The sequence below is a fragment of the Hemiscyllium ocellatum genome, chromosome 3 (genome assembly GCF_020745735.1).
Source record: "Hemiscyllium ocellatum isolate sHemOce1 chromosome 3, sHemOce1.pat.X.cur, whole genome shotgun sequence".
In the NCBI taxonomy this organism is placed as follows: domain Eukaryota; kingdom Metazoa; phylum Chordata; class Chondrichthyes; order Orectolobiformes; family Hemiscylliidae; genus Hemiscyllium; species Hemiscyllium ocellatum.
In genome coordinates, this window is record NC_083403.1 from 17647936 (window position 1) to 17664022 (window position 16087).

The following is a 16087-nucleotide window of genomic DNA, read 5'->3' on the forward strand; positions in this document are numbered from 1 at the left end:
GAGTTGGACCGAAGTGTCTGTTTCCATGCTGTTCATCTCTATGACTCTATGACCACATGCTTTGCAATGGAAGAGATGTGAATACACATTTAACTCAGAAGCATTTTAACATCAAGGTACGCTACATAATTTTTTTTTAACCTTTGCAAATTCAAGGTCATGAGTTGGTGGAAATTACAAATCCTGTGATTTACAAGATGTGCACCCTGCACTTAATTCACCACAACAATCCAATTCCTCCCACAGGAAAGGCAATGCAAATAACATTATGTTGGTATGTGATGCAAAACCCTTGCAGTTGTTACTCGATAATAGATAATTTTGACTATAAAAGGGCTGCTATACAAACTTAATTTGCAATATTGCAATAACAGCAATATGTTTTCAATTATTCACTTATTGAGGAAGTGGGATGGAGCAAATCAGCAACAGATTTGTATCATACAATAATCAAATCAGATTGCTGAAACAGCACTACTACTTAATATCTTGTTTTTTTTTAAAAAAGGGGGAAATTTAGCAATAACCTGGTCAATGTTCAGTAGATAGAAGTTCAAAAATTACAACAACAGCCAATCACTTCCAAAACAGAAATGCTCAATGAATGACCAATAGTAATTTGTCAGTTCAGGAAAATCAACAATAGCATTGCTATTCATTGTTTACCAAATGGATACTTTAGTCAATTACTGACAACACATTTATATCACAGAAACAGGCCATTTGGCCCATTGGATCCATGCTTCTCCATCCATCCTTCCTTCCTCATCTAAATTCCCATCAACTACTCTATTCTTCTCATTCTCATCTGTCTCTCAAGCTCATTGGTTTAGCTCAATGGCTCTTTTTGGTTGCAGGCTCCTTATAAACTGGCCTCAATGTGTGAAGGTCCAGAATCAGACCCAATGCCAGACCCGTTTAGTGACCATTTATTTGTTCACAGTGAATGTTTGCAAAAACTGGCACAAATTATGCTTTCACACTAACAGCTCATTTTTGTGTTATGGATCTACACAGAGAGCTAGGCTGAAGCTGTCGACACTCATCACCTTCAGAGTCCTTACAGCCCTTAGAGCAACAGCAGCCAGGATCAGTTACACATCCCCTTCCAGGTAGTAAAGTGGTAAGCTAGCTAGCTCACCCAGGGAAAGCACATTTAAAAACTAAATTCAACACTTACTTTCATCAACTGCTCAATCAAGACTTAAAGGTGCATTTTTAAAGTAAACTTTAACATTTATTCTGGCTGGCCAGCAGTAAAATAAACTACCTCCAAAGTCCCACTGGAGGCTTCAAAGCTGATAACAAACAAGACTTGAATTGGTTTTGCTCTCATCGGTTATCTATTTAAAAACTTATTCATTTGCATTTGGCACCGGGTTATTCGATTTTGGAACACAGTTACTGGGAAGAGCTGAGGCACTGACCATCCCTGAAGGCGAGTGTAAATACATGTTTGAAGCAGAGGCATGGGAAGACAGCAAAGTCTTATTTTCTTTTCCAGAGAATTCAAAGACATGCTGATTTCTTTGGAAACACTGAAAAGAGGTACAGGAGTAGGCCATTCTGCCCTTTGAGCCTGCTCCACCATTCAATTTGATTATGGCTGACCATCCAACTCCTAGTTTCTCTCCACACTCTTTGTTCCCTTTAGACCTAAGAATCACATCTATCTCCTCCTTGTAAATACTCAACGCTATAGCCACAGCTGCTTTCTGTAGCTAACCATTCCACATGCTCATCACTCTCTGGATGAAGATATGATTTGGAGATGCCGGTGTTGGACTGGGGTGTACAAAGTTAAAAATCACATTTCTCTTCATGTGATTCCTGTATGGCCTATCCTGTATCCTTAGACTGTGAGCTCTGATTTGGAACTCCCAAGATATTGAGAACATACTTCTCGCATTGTCCTTGTCATCAAGTCATACAGCACTAAAACAGTCCCTTCGGTCCAATTTGTCCATACCAATCAAATTTCCCAAACTGAACTATTTCCAATGCCTGCATTTGGCTTATATCCCTCTAAACCTTTCCTACTCATGTATCTGTCCAAGTGCCTTTTAAATGTTGTAACTGTACATGCATCTACCACATTGTCAGTTCATTCCACATACGAACCATCCTCTGTGTGAAAAGAATGTTCCTCAGGTCTCATTCAAATCTTTCTCCTCTCACCTTAAACTATGCCCTCTAGTTTTGAACTCCATATCCTGTTAGAATTTTGCAGGTTTCTATGAGATCCGTCTCATTTTTCTAAACTCCAGTGAATCCAATCAGAAGCGATTTGTCAGTCCACAAATACTGTACTTGGCAACATTTTCAATGCTTTTTCCTTGCACCCCTTGCAAAATGAACTGGCGAATGTTGGTAACATTGGAAAGACTGCAGCCGGGGTACTGTTTGTAAATTTGTGCTCAGGATTTCGGGAAAGATCTGGAGGCAATCAAGAGGTGCAATTTCTCTAGGATGCAGCCCGGCTTGTGGAATTACAAATACAAACAAAAATGTTTTCGGAATTAGGGCCACTTGTTCCAAGTGCTCTGAGTGAAGAAGGGATGTAACGGAATTGACTGAAATAAGCTGTTCCCAGTAAGTGATGGGTCCAGAACATGGTTGAAAGTTTGGGCAGAGAATGGGAAAACCTTTTCAAGCAACAAACCCCATGCCAGACTGCGAGGCTGTGAAAAGCACCACGGGAATTTGTGAGTGAAATTAGAGATAGCGTCAATGTTGAAGAATAGGTTAGATAGATGGTTGAGGAATAAGAGGGAACGAGGAAAGAGGGAGCACGTGGGATTAACCATACAGATTATGTGACAGATAAATACCAGTCCAAATTTGCAAGAAGAACCATCCTTTTCTGTGGAACTTTCGTATTCACTTGTTTTCTGGTCTTTGCAAACGATTGCCCTAATTTGACATTTATTTAAGTTAAAAGGGTGCTAGGTCACTTCCTGTCTTAAGTGGCACTGATACATACAGGATTTTTAAAATATACAATGGCTGGGCTTCTAAATATAAATAGTTTCCAGTCACTACAATTTTGGTTCTATTTGTTCATGGGATGTGGGCAATGCTGGCGTATTATTAAAGCTAAGGCCTGTAGGTAGAACTAAGATAGGTGTGTGTGTACGTGTGTGGGATAGAAAGTACAGAAAGGCTCAGGGATCTATCTTCAGGCACAGCAGATTAAAAGGGATAACTAGGAGAAAGGCGACAGTCAACACAGGACTAATCATATTGTACTTGAATGCATACAGCATACAAAACAAGGCAAATTAGTTTGGAGTGCAGATTGAAATTGGTAGGTAGGACATTGTGAGTATCACAGAGGTGTGGTTGTAACTGGAGTCGGGCTGGAAACTAACTATCCAAGAATACACATCCTATTTAAGTGACAGGCAGGGGGATCAGCACTGCATTGTTAGTAAGAAATGAAATTAAATCAATTGCAAGAAGATAACTGAAGGGATTGTGGAGGCATTGGTGGTGTTCTTAGAGGATTCACTAGAGTCAGGGAGGGTCCCAAAGGACTGGAAAATGGCCAATGTAACACCTCTGTTTAAGAAGGGAGGGAAGCCGAAGAGGGGAATTTATAGGCTGGTTAGCCTGACCTTGGTCATTGGTAAGATTTGAGAGTCCAACATTAAGGATAGGATTGCGGAGTACTTAGAATAGTTATAAAGGATTGAATCACCACTGCTTTGTCAAGAGGAAGTCACGACTGACAAATCTGTTAGAATTCTTTGACAAGTTAATAAGCAAGTTAGAAAAAGGGGAGTCAATGGATGTGATCTATTTGGATTTCCAGAAGGCTTTTGCCAGGGTGCTGCACAGGAGGCAGCTGAATAAGTTGAAAGCCCATGGTGTTAAGGGCAAGGTACTGGCATGGATAGATCATTGGCTGACTGACAGAGACAGACAGTAGGGATAAAGGGATTTTTTCAGAATGGCAGCTGGTGACTAGTGAAATCACCAGTGACTGGGACCACAATTGTTCACATAATACAAAGGAACTGGCCACATGGTTTGGTAAGTTTGCAGATGGCACAAAGATAGGTGGAGGGAAAGATGGTGTTGAGGAAGTGGGAAGGCTGTACAAGGATTTGGGCAGGCTGGGAGAGTGGGAAAAGAAGTGGCAGATGGAATATAATGTGGGAAAGTGTGAGGTTATGCACTTTGGTAGGAAGAACAGAGGCACAGATTGTTTTCTAAATGAGATAGGCTTTGGAAAGCTGAAGTGCAAATGTTCTTGGAAGTTGTGGTTCAGGATTCATGAGGGAACGGTGGCTCAGTGGTTAGCAATGCTGCCTCACCACGCCAGGAACTCAGGTTCAATTCTTGCCTTTAACAACTATCTGTATGGAGTTTGCACATTCTCCCTCTGTCTGACAAGGCTTGCTCTGATTTCCTCCAACAATCCAAAGGTGTGCATGCTAAATTGCCCACAGTGTTAGGTGCATTAGTCTGGGGTAAATATAGGGTAGGGGAAGTGGTCTGGTTGGGTTACTCTTCGGAGGGTCGGTATGGATTTGTTGGGCTGAAGGGCCTGTTTCCATACTGTACGGAATCTAATCTAATACAAAAACAGGGATGTACTTCTATGAAACTCAGGTTAGACCACACTTGGAATACTGAGAGTGGTTTTGGGCTCTGTATCTGATGAAGAATGGGGTCCAGAGGAGATTTACAAGAATGATCCCAGGGATGAAGGGGCTTGTCATATGAGGAACGGCTGAGGACTGTGGATCCGTATTTGGTGGAGTTCAGAAGGATGAGGGGAGATCTTGTAGAATACTGGGATGTTTGGATAGAGTGGATGTGGAGCAGATGTTTCCACTGGTAGGAGAGACTAGAACCCAAGGGCAGAGCATCAGAGTGAAGGGACAAGCCTTCAGAACTGAGAAGAGGAGGGGTTTTTTTCAGCCAGAATGTACCTAATCTATGGAATGCATTGCCAAAGAAGGCTGTGGCTATTTAAGACAGTGATAGATAGATTTTTAATAAGTAAGGGCTTTAGGGGTTCTGGGGAGAAGGTAGGAGAGTGTGGTTGAGAAACATATTGGCCATGAATGAATGGTGGAGCAAACTCAAAAATCAAATTGCCTAATTCTGTTCCTGTGTCTTATGGCTTTACAGGTTCACAATTCTATTAGGGAGAGAATTCCAAGATTTCGACCCAGCAGCACTGAAAGAATGACAATATATTGCCAAGTCAGGATGGTGGGAATGTAGAGTCATCATTTCTTATCCTGAACCTGTTACTTTTCATTTCACTTCATTGCTGGAATCGTGACTGTGGGATCATTTAAAATTACCAAACTATCCAGCCATTAAACGAGGGATTATAAAAACAACAGTGTTTTTACAGCAGTATCAGCCTCCCAGAGAACACAGACAACGGCTGCACATCGAATTAGAATTCACTCACTCATATGCACATTGATAATATATATAATCCTTATACAGAGTCCCACATGGTGCCCAGAAATGCTCTTGTAGAAATGTTTTATTAAACTATGTTTCCCTGCCTAATTCACACAGAAACATTATATACATGATTCCACAAAGTACGAATCCAGAACAGCTTTGTAACAGTAAAAGATTTTGAGTCTATAATAAAGGCTCTATGAACACAGCATGTAAATAAGAGGCTGCTTTGAGGGGGGGGGGGGGGAGAAAGTAACACTTGATCAAATCCCAACAAAGAAGGAAAGAGCACAAATGATGTGCACCCTGTCGTTACACCTGTATAAGGCTATGACAGCACCAAATGGCCCATTTGACAGTCTGGGCTACCTATATCCGCTCCCTAATGCACTTCGAATACAACTCGGTCTCTAACAATGGGGGTGAGGGCGAGTGAGAACTCTCGAGTAGAATTTGTCGAAGGGTATTTCAAACCAAAATTTTCGAATCAACATCAGACTCAAAACACAGCAAATGGTCACGAACTTAAGAGGAAAGCGCACCCAGGGTAAACCGCAGTTTACAAAGTGGATCATAACTAGCTAAAGCTTGAAAGAAAGCGTTTTATTTGGGAAGAAACTGAATGCAGCCCGAACTAACAGGGAAGGGAGTAGGCAGCTTTCTCACGAACCCTTTTTCAATAAATGTAGATAAGCAGGACTAGTGTCGGAATCATTTCTGGTGCACTGCTTACCAAATATAGCAGGGTTTTTCCGCTACAAGCTTTCGATGATGGAGTGGAAAACAATGTAACACAATGTAACAGCATTAAAAACTGTCTATTTTAAAAGGATATCAAACTGGCAAGTGCAGAGAGAGTCTGGAGACTTCACACTGCGGGTTACAGCCCTGTGTTTGTTATTGACATTTGGGAACAGCTTTGTTATAAAGGAACACTTCAAAATAAGGTCAGTGCCAGAGAGAGAGGAAAGGCAGAGAGGAAGGGGGAGGGAGAGGAATAACAAGCGAACATATCTAACTGCTCGCCTTTTTGTTTTGGAGGATCCTCCAGCCGTCCGATGTTTGATTTACAAGATTAATAACGGGACTTGAAGGCTTTCAGAATGAAAGGCAGCTCTGGCTGAAATTGTCGCCCACCACAATCCTCGGGACAGATCAGAAATCCTCCTTTAGCTAAAGATCTCAGAATACTAGCGAGCTCACAGCGAGGAAGGTTGGAAAAAAGAAAAACATCCGCCAGCTAATTGTCAGCGGCACCCAGTGCAGACCCGCGAGGTGCGGGTCACAGTTACAGGGAGAGGGAGTCAATGTGTTGTGAGCAAATCTGCTGCAGCCCTTCTCCCTCACACACACACACACAAATCACATCCATCCCACAGGCACCTCCCTCTGCAATACTGCAAGCAAACTTCAAAGCAAACTGCAATCTTCTCATTGTCAATAGCAGAGAGGAGAATATAAGAACAAGCTCTCACCTACCCGGGAATGAAGGGTCCAGCTTTGTATTCACAACCCCTCTGTCTGGGGCTGACTGAGTGCCTCTGACGTCACCAGGCTCGCCCTCTCATACCAACTTGGTACTGCAACCGAACCTGATGTCAGCACGGAAGTGTCGTCACTGCGGAGGGTATAGCAGTGGCTTACATCACAATGGGGCTGGGATGGGGCGCCCTTTCCTCCCACTGACCTCACAGTAGGCTTGGAATGTTGTACTCTCCTCCTGATGACGCCACAATGGGGTTGGAATGCAGTCCATTGTTCTTGTTGACATCATAATGGGCTTGGAATGGGTCTCCAGCTGGCGTCACAATAGGATTGGAATGGGGTGCCCCTTTTGCTGAGGTCACAATTGGGTTGGAATAGGGTCCTCTATTTACTTCAGAGCAGGATACTTTGAAAAGGAGATCTGTTGGGGGGAAGGAGGTACAAAATAATGAAGGGGCTAGATAAGGGCTGGATGAAAAAGTATTCCAGCTCAACAAATGAGAGACCATGAGTGTAAACTATGCGAGAGTAGACATGGATTCAATTTTAAGTGGTTCCTTTACCAGTGAGCACTCGGGTGGTGGTTGCTGAGGCTCTACATTATTTTCAAAAGGATGTTTAACTACTTCTTGACCAAGTTGGGAGTGTGCTGCTGGAAAAGCACAGCAGATCAGGCAGCATCTGAGGAGCAGGAGAATTGACATTTCGGACATAAGCCCTTGATCAGGAAGGGGCTGCGAGACAAATGGTAGGGGGTGCGCAGCCTCCACTCCCTCCGCTCCAACCCCAACCTCGCCATCAAACTCGCAGACAAGGGGGGGTGCAGTAGTAGTGTGGCGCACTGACCTCTACACTGCTGAAGCCAGGCACCAACTCACAGACACCTCCTCCTACTGCCCCCATGATCATGACCTCACCTCCCATCACCAAACCATCATCTCCCAGACCATCCACAAGCTCATCGCCCCTGGGGATGTCCCATCCACAGCCTCCAACCTCATTGTCCATGTACCTCGCACCACCCGATTCTACCTCCTTCCTAAGATTCACAAACCTGACTGCCCCAGTCGACCCATTGTCTTAGCCTGCGCCTGTCCCACCGTCCTGTCCCCCTTAGTCCAGGAACTCCCCACCTACGTTCGTGACACCGCCCATGCCCTTCACCTCCTCCAAAATTTTTGTTTCCCTGGACCCCAACACCTCATCTTCACCGTAGATATCCAGTCCCTGTACACATCGATCTGCCATGGCGAAGGTCTCCAAGCCCTCCATTTCTTTCTCTCATCCCGTCCCAACCAATACCCTTCCACCAACCCCCTCATCCGCCTGGCTAAACTGGTGCTCACTCTCATCAACTTCTCCTTCCAATCCTCCCACTTCCTCCAAACCAAAGGGGTAGACATGGGCACCCACATGGGACCCAGCTATGCCTGCCTGTTTGTTGGATGTGTGGAACAGTCCATCTTCTGCAGTTACACCAACACCAACCCCAACCTGTTCCTCCGCTCTATCGATGACTGTATCAGCACCACCTTGTGCTCCCATGAGGAGGTTGAATAGTTCATCAATTTATCACCATCTTCCACCCAACCTCAAATTCACCTGGAATATCTCATCAACCTCCCTCCCCTTCCTGGACCTCTCCATCGCTGTATCTGGCAACTGACTAACCACAGACATCTACTACAAGCCACCGACTCCCACAACTACTGAGACTACTCCTCCTCCCACCCTATCTCCTGTAAAAATGCCATCCCTTATTCCCAACTCCTCTGCCTCCAGCGCACCTGTTCCCAGGATGACCAATTCCACCTCAGAAAGTTCCAGATGGCCTGCATCTTCCACCATTGCAACTTCCCTTCCCACGTGGTTGACGATGCCCTCCAGCACATCTCCTCCATTTCACGCACCACCATCCTTAAACCCCACCCATCCCAACACAACAAGGACAGAAACCCCAATCCTCCCCTTCCAGCCCCCACCAACCTCTGCATACAATGTATCATTCTCTGCCCCTTCTACCACCTCCAAACAGAGCCCACCACCAGAGATAGATTTCCCTCTCCAGCCCTATCAGCGTTCCCTCCATGACTCCCTTATCAGGTCCACACCCCCCACCAGCCCACACCCTACTCCTGGCACCTTTCCCTGCCATTGCAGGAGGTGCAGAACCTGCACTCACACCACACCCCTCACCTCCGTCCAAGACCCCAAAGGATCCTTCCACATCTGTCAGAAATTCACCTGTACCTTCACTAATATCATCCACTATATCTGTTGCTCCTGATATGGTTTCCTCTACGTTGGGGAGATAGGACGCCTTCTTGCGGATCTCTGGGACACCCACACCCACCAACCCCACCGCCCCATGGCTGACCACTTCAACTCCACCCCCCCACTCTGTCAAGGACATGCAGGTCCTGAGCCTCCTCCACTGCCATTACCACCCGACGCCTGGAGGAGGAACGTCTCATATTCTATCTTGGGACCCTACAACCACACGGGATAAATGTGGATTTCAGCAGCTTCCTCATTTCCCCTCCCCCCACATTATCCCAGTCCCAAGTCTCTAACTTGGCACCGCCCTCTGACCTATCACCTTCTCCCTCACCTTCATCCACCTATTGCTTTCCCAGCTACTTCCCCACAACCCCATCCCCTCCCATTTATCTCAGCCCGGCCCACAAGCCTCATTCCTGATGAAGGGTTTATGCCTAAAACATTGATTCCCCTGCTCCTTGGATGCTGCCTGACCTGCTGCGCTTTTCCAGCAGCACACTCTCAACTCTGATTTCCAGCATCTGCAGTCCTCACTTTCTCCTACTTCTGGACTACGGCAGAGATGGCATCATATGGAGGTAAGTATTGTTCTTAAAAAGGTCACTTGGTCTCCATGATCTCCCAGATGGATTTTGATGGCCTGCAAAGGATGTGAAGGGTTAATGGTTCCCTTAATGGCCGTTTTTATCTCTTTCAGTTTCACCTTGCTCAAGAAAATATGTGGCTAGTTGTATTTGGGGGCTATATGCCTTTTCATGATGCTCCAACATGAGGCAGAGTTGACTGACCTCTCTGGTATTTTCCTGATCATGAATTTTGTATGCTTGGCGACCAGAATTAGTTGCAGTAAGGTGTGGGATAAGTGTGGCTGTAAGAGCTCCTGACAGGTGTTGGAGCTGATTTTCTCAATCCCAGGAGCAGTAATTGCTTTTTTATAAGCTGTTGCATTGTTTTGGAACTTTGGGGAAAAGAAAGGTTAGAACAACTGCACTTTTACGGGAGGAGGAGAGGTCAGTGTAGAGACCATACAGCCAGCGAGAGAGAGAAAGAAACCTACACTGCTGTCTGACGCAGCAGTGAACCTGCATAGCTACTGCCTTTGCTGTTTGAGTTCTGGACATTGGAGTGTGTCTAAGGAAAATTAACAACAGCTGCCCTTGGGGGAACCTGTGTGGGAGAGTTCACAGCACAGCAGCAGATCAGTGCATCATTTTTAAGTGTAACCTTGGCTGTCTTCTTTTAATAATGAATAGAGTGGGTTCTCTGGTTAAATGTATTATTGACATCTGCCTCTTGATTAAAATTTTAAAATATAAAACATTGGATGTGAGTCAGCCTGGAGCAGTGATTTTTAGAGCAGTAAAATGGTGCTATTTTCTGGGTATATAGATTGTTAAAGTGCAAAGATGGCCTTCAGTCCAGTGATGTGCTTTTCCTGTCGGATGTGGGAGATGAGAGAGAATTTCCATGTTACTGATGATTATGCTGCAGTAAGTGTGTTTAGTTGCGAATCCTATTGGATTGCATGGATTGTTTGGAGCAGTAGTTAGAGGCAATAAGGAATTTACAGCAGCTAGGGGGTGTGATGGTTGGCAGTTATAGGAAGGGAGAAAAGCTGTAGATACAGCCAGGCGGTTGGCTTACTGCCAAGAAAGGTAGGAGAGGAAGGCAGGCAGTGCAGGGGTCTCTTGTGGCTATCCCCATTGTAAAATGTATGCTGTTTGGGAAAATGTTGGGGGTGATGGACTCTCAGGGGAATGCAGTTCAAACAACCAAGTTTCTGGTCCCGAGACTGGCTATAATGGAACAGTGGGTATGTCAGGTTCCAAGTGATTGATTGTGATAGGGGACTGTTTAAGAGGCACAGTCAGTGAGAAATCAGAATGGTGTGTTGCCTTCCTGATGCCAGGATCAAGGATATTTGAGAGGGTGCAGAATATTAGACAATAGACAAGAGGTGCAGGAGTAGGCCATTCTGCCCTTCGAGCCTGCACCACCATTCAATATGATCATGGCTGATCATCCTTAATCAGTATCCTGTTCCTGCCTTATCTCCATAACCCTTGATTCCACTATCCTTGAGAGCTCTATCCAACTCTTTCTTAAATGAATCCAGAGACTGGGCCTCCACTGCCCTCTGGGGCAGAGCATTCCACACAGCCACCACTCTCTGGGTGAAGTAGTTTCTCCTCATCTCTGTCCTAAATGGTCTATCCCGTATTTTTAAGCTGTGTCCTCTGTTTCGGCACTCACCCAGCAGCGGAAACATGTTTCCTGCCGCCAGAGTGTCCAATCCTTTGATGATCTGAAATGTCTCAATCAGATCCCCTCTCAGTCTTCTAAACTCAAGGTTATACAAGCACAGTCGCTCCAGTCATTCAGTGTAGGGTAATCCTGCCATTCCAGGAATAGACCTCGTAAACCTACGCTGCAATCCCTCAATAGCCAGAATGTCTTTCCTCAAATCTGGAGACCAGAACTGCACACAGTACTCCAGGTGCGGTCTCACCAGGGCCCTGTACAGCTGCAAAAGAACCTCTTTGCTTCTATACTCCATCCCTCTTGTTATGAAGGCCAGCATGCTATTAGCCTTCTTCACTACCTGCTGTACCTGCATGCTTACCTTCATTGAGTGGTGTACAGGAACCCCCAGACCTCTCTGTCCTGCCCCTTTACCTAAATTGATTCCATTTAGGTAGTAATCTGCCTTCCTGTTCTTGCCATCAAAGTGAACAACCATACATTTATCCACATTAAACTGCATCTGCCATGCATCTGACCACTCACCTAACCTGTCCAGGTCACCCTGTAATCTCCTAACATCCTCATCAGATTTCACCCTGCCAGCCAGCTTAGTATCATCAGCAAATTTGCTAATGTTATTGCTGATACCATCTTCTATATCATTAATATATATTATAAAAAGCCGCGGTCCCAGCACTGATCCCTGCGGTACCCGACTGATCACTGCCTGCCATTCGGAAATGAAGCCATTTATCACTACTCTTTGTTTCCTATCAGCCAACCAACTTTCAATCCAAGTTAGTACTTTGCCCCCAATACCATGCGCCCTAATTTTGCTCACTAACCTCCTATGTGGGACCTTATCAAAAGCTTTCTGAAAGTCCAGGTACACTACATCTACTGGATCTTCCCCCTTCCATCTTCAGAGTTACATCCTCATAAAATTCCAGAAGATTCGTCATATCCAGATGTGTCGTAATTTCATCCTTTATAATTGACTCCAGCATCTTTCCCACCACTGAGGTCAGACTAATTGGTCTATAATTTCCTGCTTTCTCGCTCCCACCTTTCTTAAAAAGGGGTACAACATTAACCACCCTCCAATCCGCAGGAACTGATCCCGAATCTATCGAACCCTGGAAAATAATCACCAACGCATCCACAATTTTCGAGCCACCTCCTTCAGTACCCTGGGATGTAGACCATCAGGCCCTGGGGACTTATCAACCTTCAGACCTAACAGTCTCTCCAACACCAATTCCTGGCTAATATAAATCCCCTTAAGTTCAGGTCCTTCAGCCACTGTTACCTCAGGGAGATTGCTTGTGTCTTCCCCAGTGAACACAGATCTGAAGTACCAATTCAATTCTTTTGCCATTTCTTTGCTCCCCGTAATATATTCCCCTGTCTCTGTCTTCAAGGGCCCAATTTTAGTCTTAACCATTTTTTTGCCTTTCACATACCTAAAAAAGCTTTTACTATCCTCCTTTATATTTTTGGCTAGTTTACCTTTGTACCTCATTTTTTCTCTGCGTATTTCCTTATTAGTAATTCTCTGTTGTTCTTTAAAAGCTTCCCAGTCCTCCGTTTTCCCACTTATCTTTGCTATGTTATACTTCTCTTTTAAGTTTATATGTTTCTTAACTTCCCTCGTCAGCCACGGCCGCCCATGCCTCCTCCTCGGATCTTTTGTCCTTTTTGGAATGAACTGATCCTGCATCTTCTGCATTATACACAGAAATATCTGCCATTGTTCCTCCACTGTCATCCCTGCTAAGGTATTGCACCATTGAACTTTGGCCAGCTCCTCCCCCATAGCTCCATAGTTCCCTTTATTCAACTGAAATATTGTCACTGCCGATTGTACCCTCTCCCTCTCAAACTGCAGATTGAAGCTTATTGTATTATGGTCACTACTTCCCAATGGCTCCTTCACTTCACGGTCCCTGATCAATCCTTAATGGGGAGGGGGACCAGTAGGAGGTTATTGTACACATTGGAACTAATGACAAAGGAAGGAAAAAGGATGAGATTCTGAATAAGGCTGGGTCGGTGACTGAGGTGTCAGTGGGAAAGCACTTTGGGGCCAGCGATGATATCCTATTAGATTTAAAATAGTGATGGAAAAGAATAGACCAGATCTAAAAGTTGATGTTCTAAATTGGAGGAAGGCCAATTTTGAGGGTATTAGGGAAGAACTTTCAAAAGCTGATTGGGGGCAGATGTTTGCAGGTAAAGGGACGGCTAGAAAATGGGAAGCCTTCAGAAATGAGATAACGAGAGTTCAGAGAAAGTATATTCCTGTCAGGGTGAAAGGGAAGGCTGGTAGGTATAGGGAATGCTGGAGGATGAAAGAAATTGAGGGTTTGGTTAAGAAAAAGAAGGAAGCATATGTCAGGTAGATAGACAGGACAGATCGAGTGAATCCTTAGAAGGCAATAGGAGTATACTTAAGAGGGAAATCAGGAGGGCAAAAACGTGACATGAGATAGCTTTGGCAAATAGGTTAAGGAGAATTCAAAGGGTTTTTATAAATACATTAAGGACAAAAGGGTAACTAGGGAGAGGATAGGGCCCCTCAAAATCAACAAGGCAGGCTTTGTGTGGAGCCACAGGAGATGGGGGAGATACTAAATGAGTATTTTGCATCAATGTTTACTGTGGAGAAGGACATGAAAGATATAGGATATAGGGGAATAGATGGGGACATCTTGAAAAATGTCCATATTACAGAAGAAGAAGTGTTGGATTACCTGAAATGCATAAAGGTGGATAAATCCCCAGGACCTGATCAGGTGTACCGAGAACTCTGTGGGTAGCTAGGGAAGTGATTGCTGGGCCTCTTGCTGAGATATTTGTATCAACAATAGTCTCATGTGAGGTGCTGGAAGACTGGAGGTTGGCTAACGTGGTGCCACTGTTTAAGAAGGGCGGTAAGGACAAGCCAGGGAACTATAGACCAGTGTGCCTGAGGTCGGTGGTGGGCAAGTTGTTGGAGGGAATCTTGACGGACAGGATGTACATGTATTTGGAAAGGCAAGGACTGATTAGGGATAGTCAACATGGCATTGGACATGGGAAGTCATGTCTCACAAACTTGATTCAGTTTTTCGAAGAAGTAACAAAGAGGGTTAATGAGGGCAGAGCGTTAGATGTGATTTATGTGGACTTCAGTAAGGTGTTCGACAAGGTTTCCCAAGGGAGACTGGTTAGCAAGGTTAAATCTCGTGGAATACAGGGAGAACTAGCCATATGGATACAGAACTGGCTCAAAAGTAGAAGACAGAGGGTGGTCTTAGAGAGTTGTTTTTCAGACTGGAGGCAGCCTGTGACCAGTGGAGTGCCACAAGGATCGGTGCTGGGTCCACTACTTTTCATCATTTATATAAATGATTTGGATGTGAGCATAAGAGGTATAGTTAGTAAGTTTATATATGACACCAAAATTGGAGGTGTAGTGGACAGTGAAGAAGGTTACCTCAGATTACAACAGGATCTGGAGCAGATGAGCCAATGGGCTGAGAAGTGGCAGATGGAGTTTAATTTGGATAAATGTGAGGTGCTGCATTTTGGGAAAGCAAATCTTAGAAGGACTTGAAGACTTAATGGTAAGGTCCTCGGGAGTGTTGCTGAACAAAGAGACCTTGGAGTGCGGGTTCATAGCTCCTTCAAAGTGGAGTCACAGGTAGATAGGATAATGAAGAAGGTGTTTGGTATGCTTTCCTTTATTGGTCAGAGTATTGAGTACAGGAGTTATGTTGCGGCTGTACAGGACATTGGTTAGGCCACTGGTGGAATATTGCATGCAATTCTGGTCTCCTTCCTATCGGAAAGAGGTTATGAAACTTGAAAGGGTTCAGAAAAGATTTACAAGGATGTTGATGGGGTTGGAAGATTTGAGCTATAGAGAGAGGCTGAACAGGCTGGGGCTGTTTTCCCTGGAGCGTCGGAGGCTGAGGGGTGACCTTATGGAGGTTTACAAATCCATGAGGGGCATGGATAGAGGAAATAGGCAAAGTCTGTTCCCGGCTGGGGGAGTCCAGAACTAGAGGGCAGAGGTTTAGGGTGAGCGGGGAAAGATATAAAAGAGACCTACGGGGCAACATTTTCACAAAGTGGGTGGTACGTGTATGGAATGAGTTCCAGAGGAAGTGGTGGAGGCTGGTACAATTGCAACATTTAAGATGCATCTGGATGGGTATATGAATAGGAAGGGTTTGGAGGGATATGGGCCCGTGCGGCTACATTGGGTTGGGATAACTGGTCGGCGTGGATGGGTTCTGTACATCTCTATGACTCTCTGACTCTAATTGTTGCTTTTCAACTGCCTCACTATCATTTTCTCGGAAAAAACAATGCATTCTTTCCACATACTGGGTCCAGCCTTCGACAACAGGATCAAATGAGTTAAGCTTCTCCCAAACAATGCCATGATGCCAGAAAAACAGAAATACTCAAAAACAACTGTTGGTCTTGAAGTTCTCCAGGAATGGCTTTTCTCTCTGCCACTGAAATAACCCCACAGAGGTCAGTATGCCATCATCAAGTCACCCTTTATATACACATGGACACTGATCCAGCTCCCTCAGAGCCAGCTCTCAGAGTGAACAGAACCCCTGACACTCCTGTTTATGTCTGTCAGCCA

At 44.8% G+C, this 16087-nt stretch overlaps 1 protein-coding gene across 5 annotated transcripts in view; it reads right to left on the reverse strand.

Moving 5' to 3' along the window:
* Nucleotides 1-6994, reverse strand: part of LOC132830850 (tyrosine-protein kinase Fyn) — a 280910-nt gene extending 273916 nt beyond the window's left edge. For 3 of the 5 annotated variants that reach the window (XM_060848760.1, XM_060848734.1, XM_060848769.1), the window contains exon 1: nt 6913-6994. The gene's annotated coding sequence lies outside the window, so the exon portion shown is untranslated. Of the gene's footprint in view, nt 1-6908 lie in introns of all 5 variants that reach the window. The other 2 variants (XM_060848743.1, XM_060848751.1) reach the window with 2 other exon arrangements.
* Between the last annotated feature and the right edge of the window lie 9093 nt (nt 6995-16087).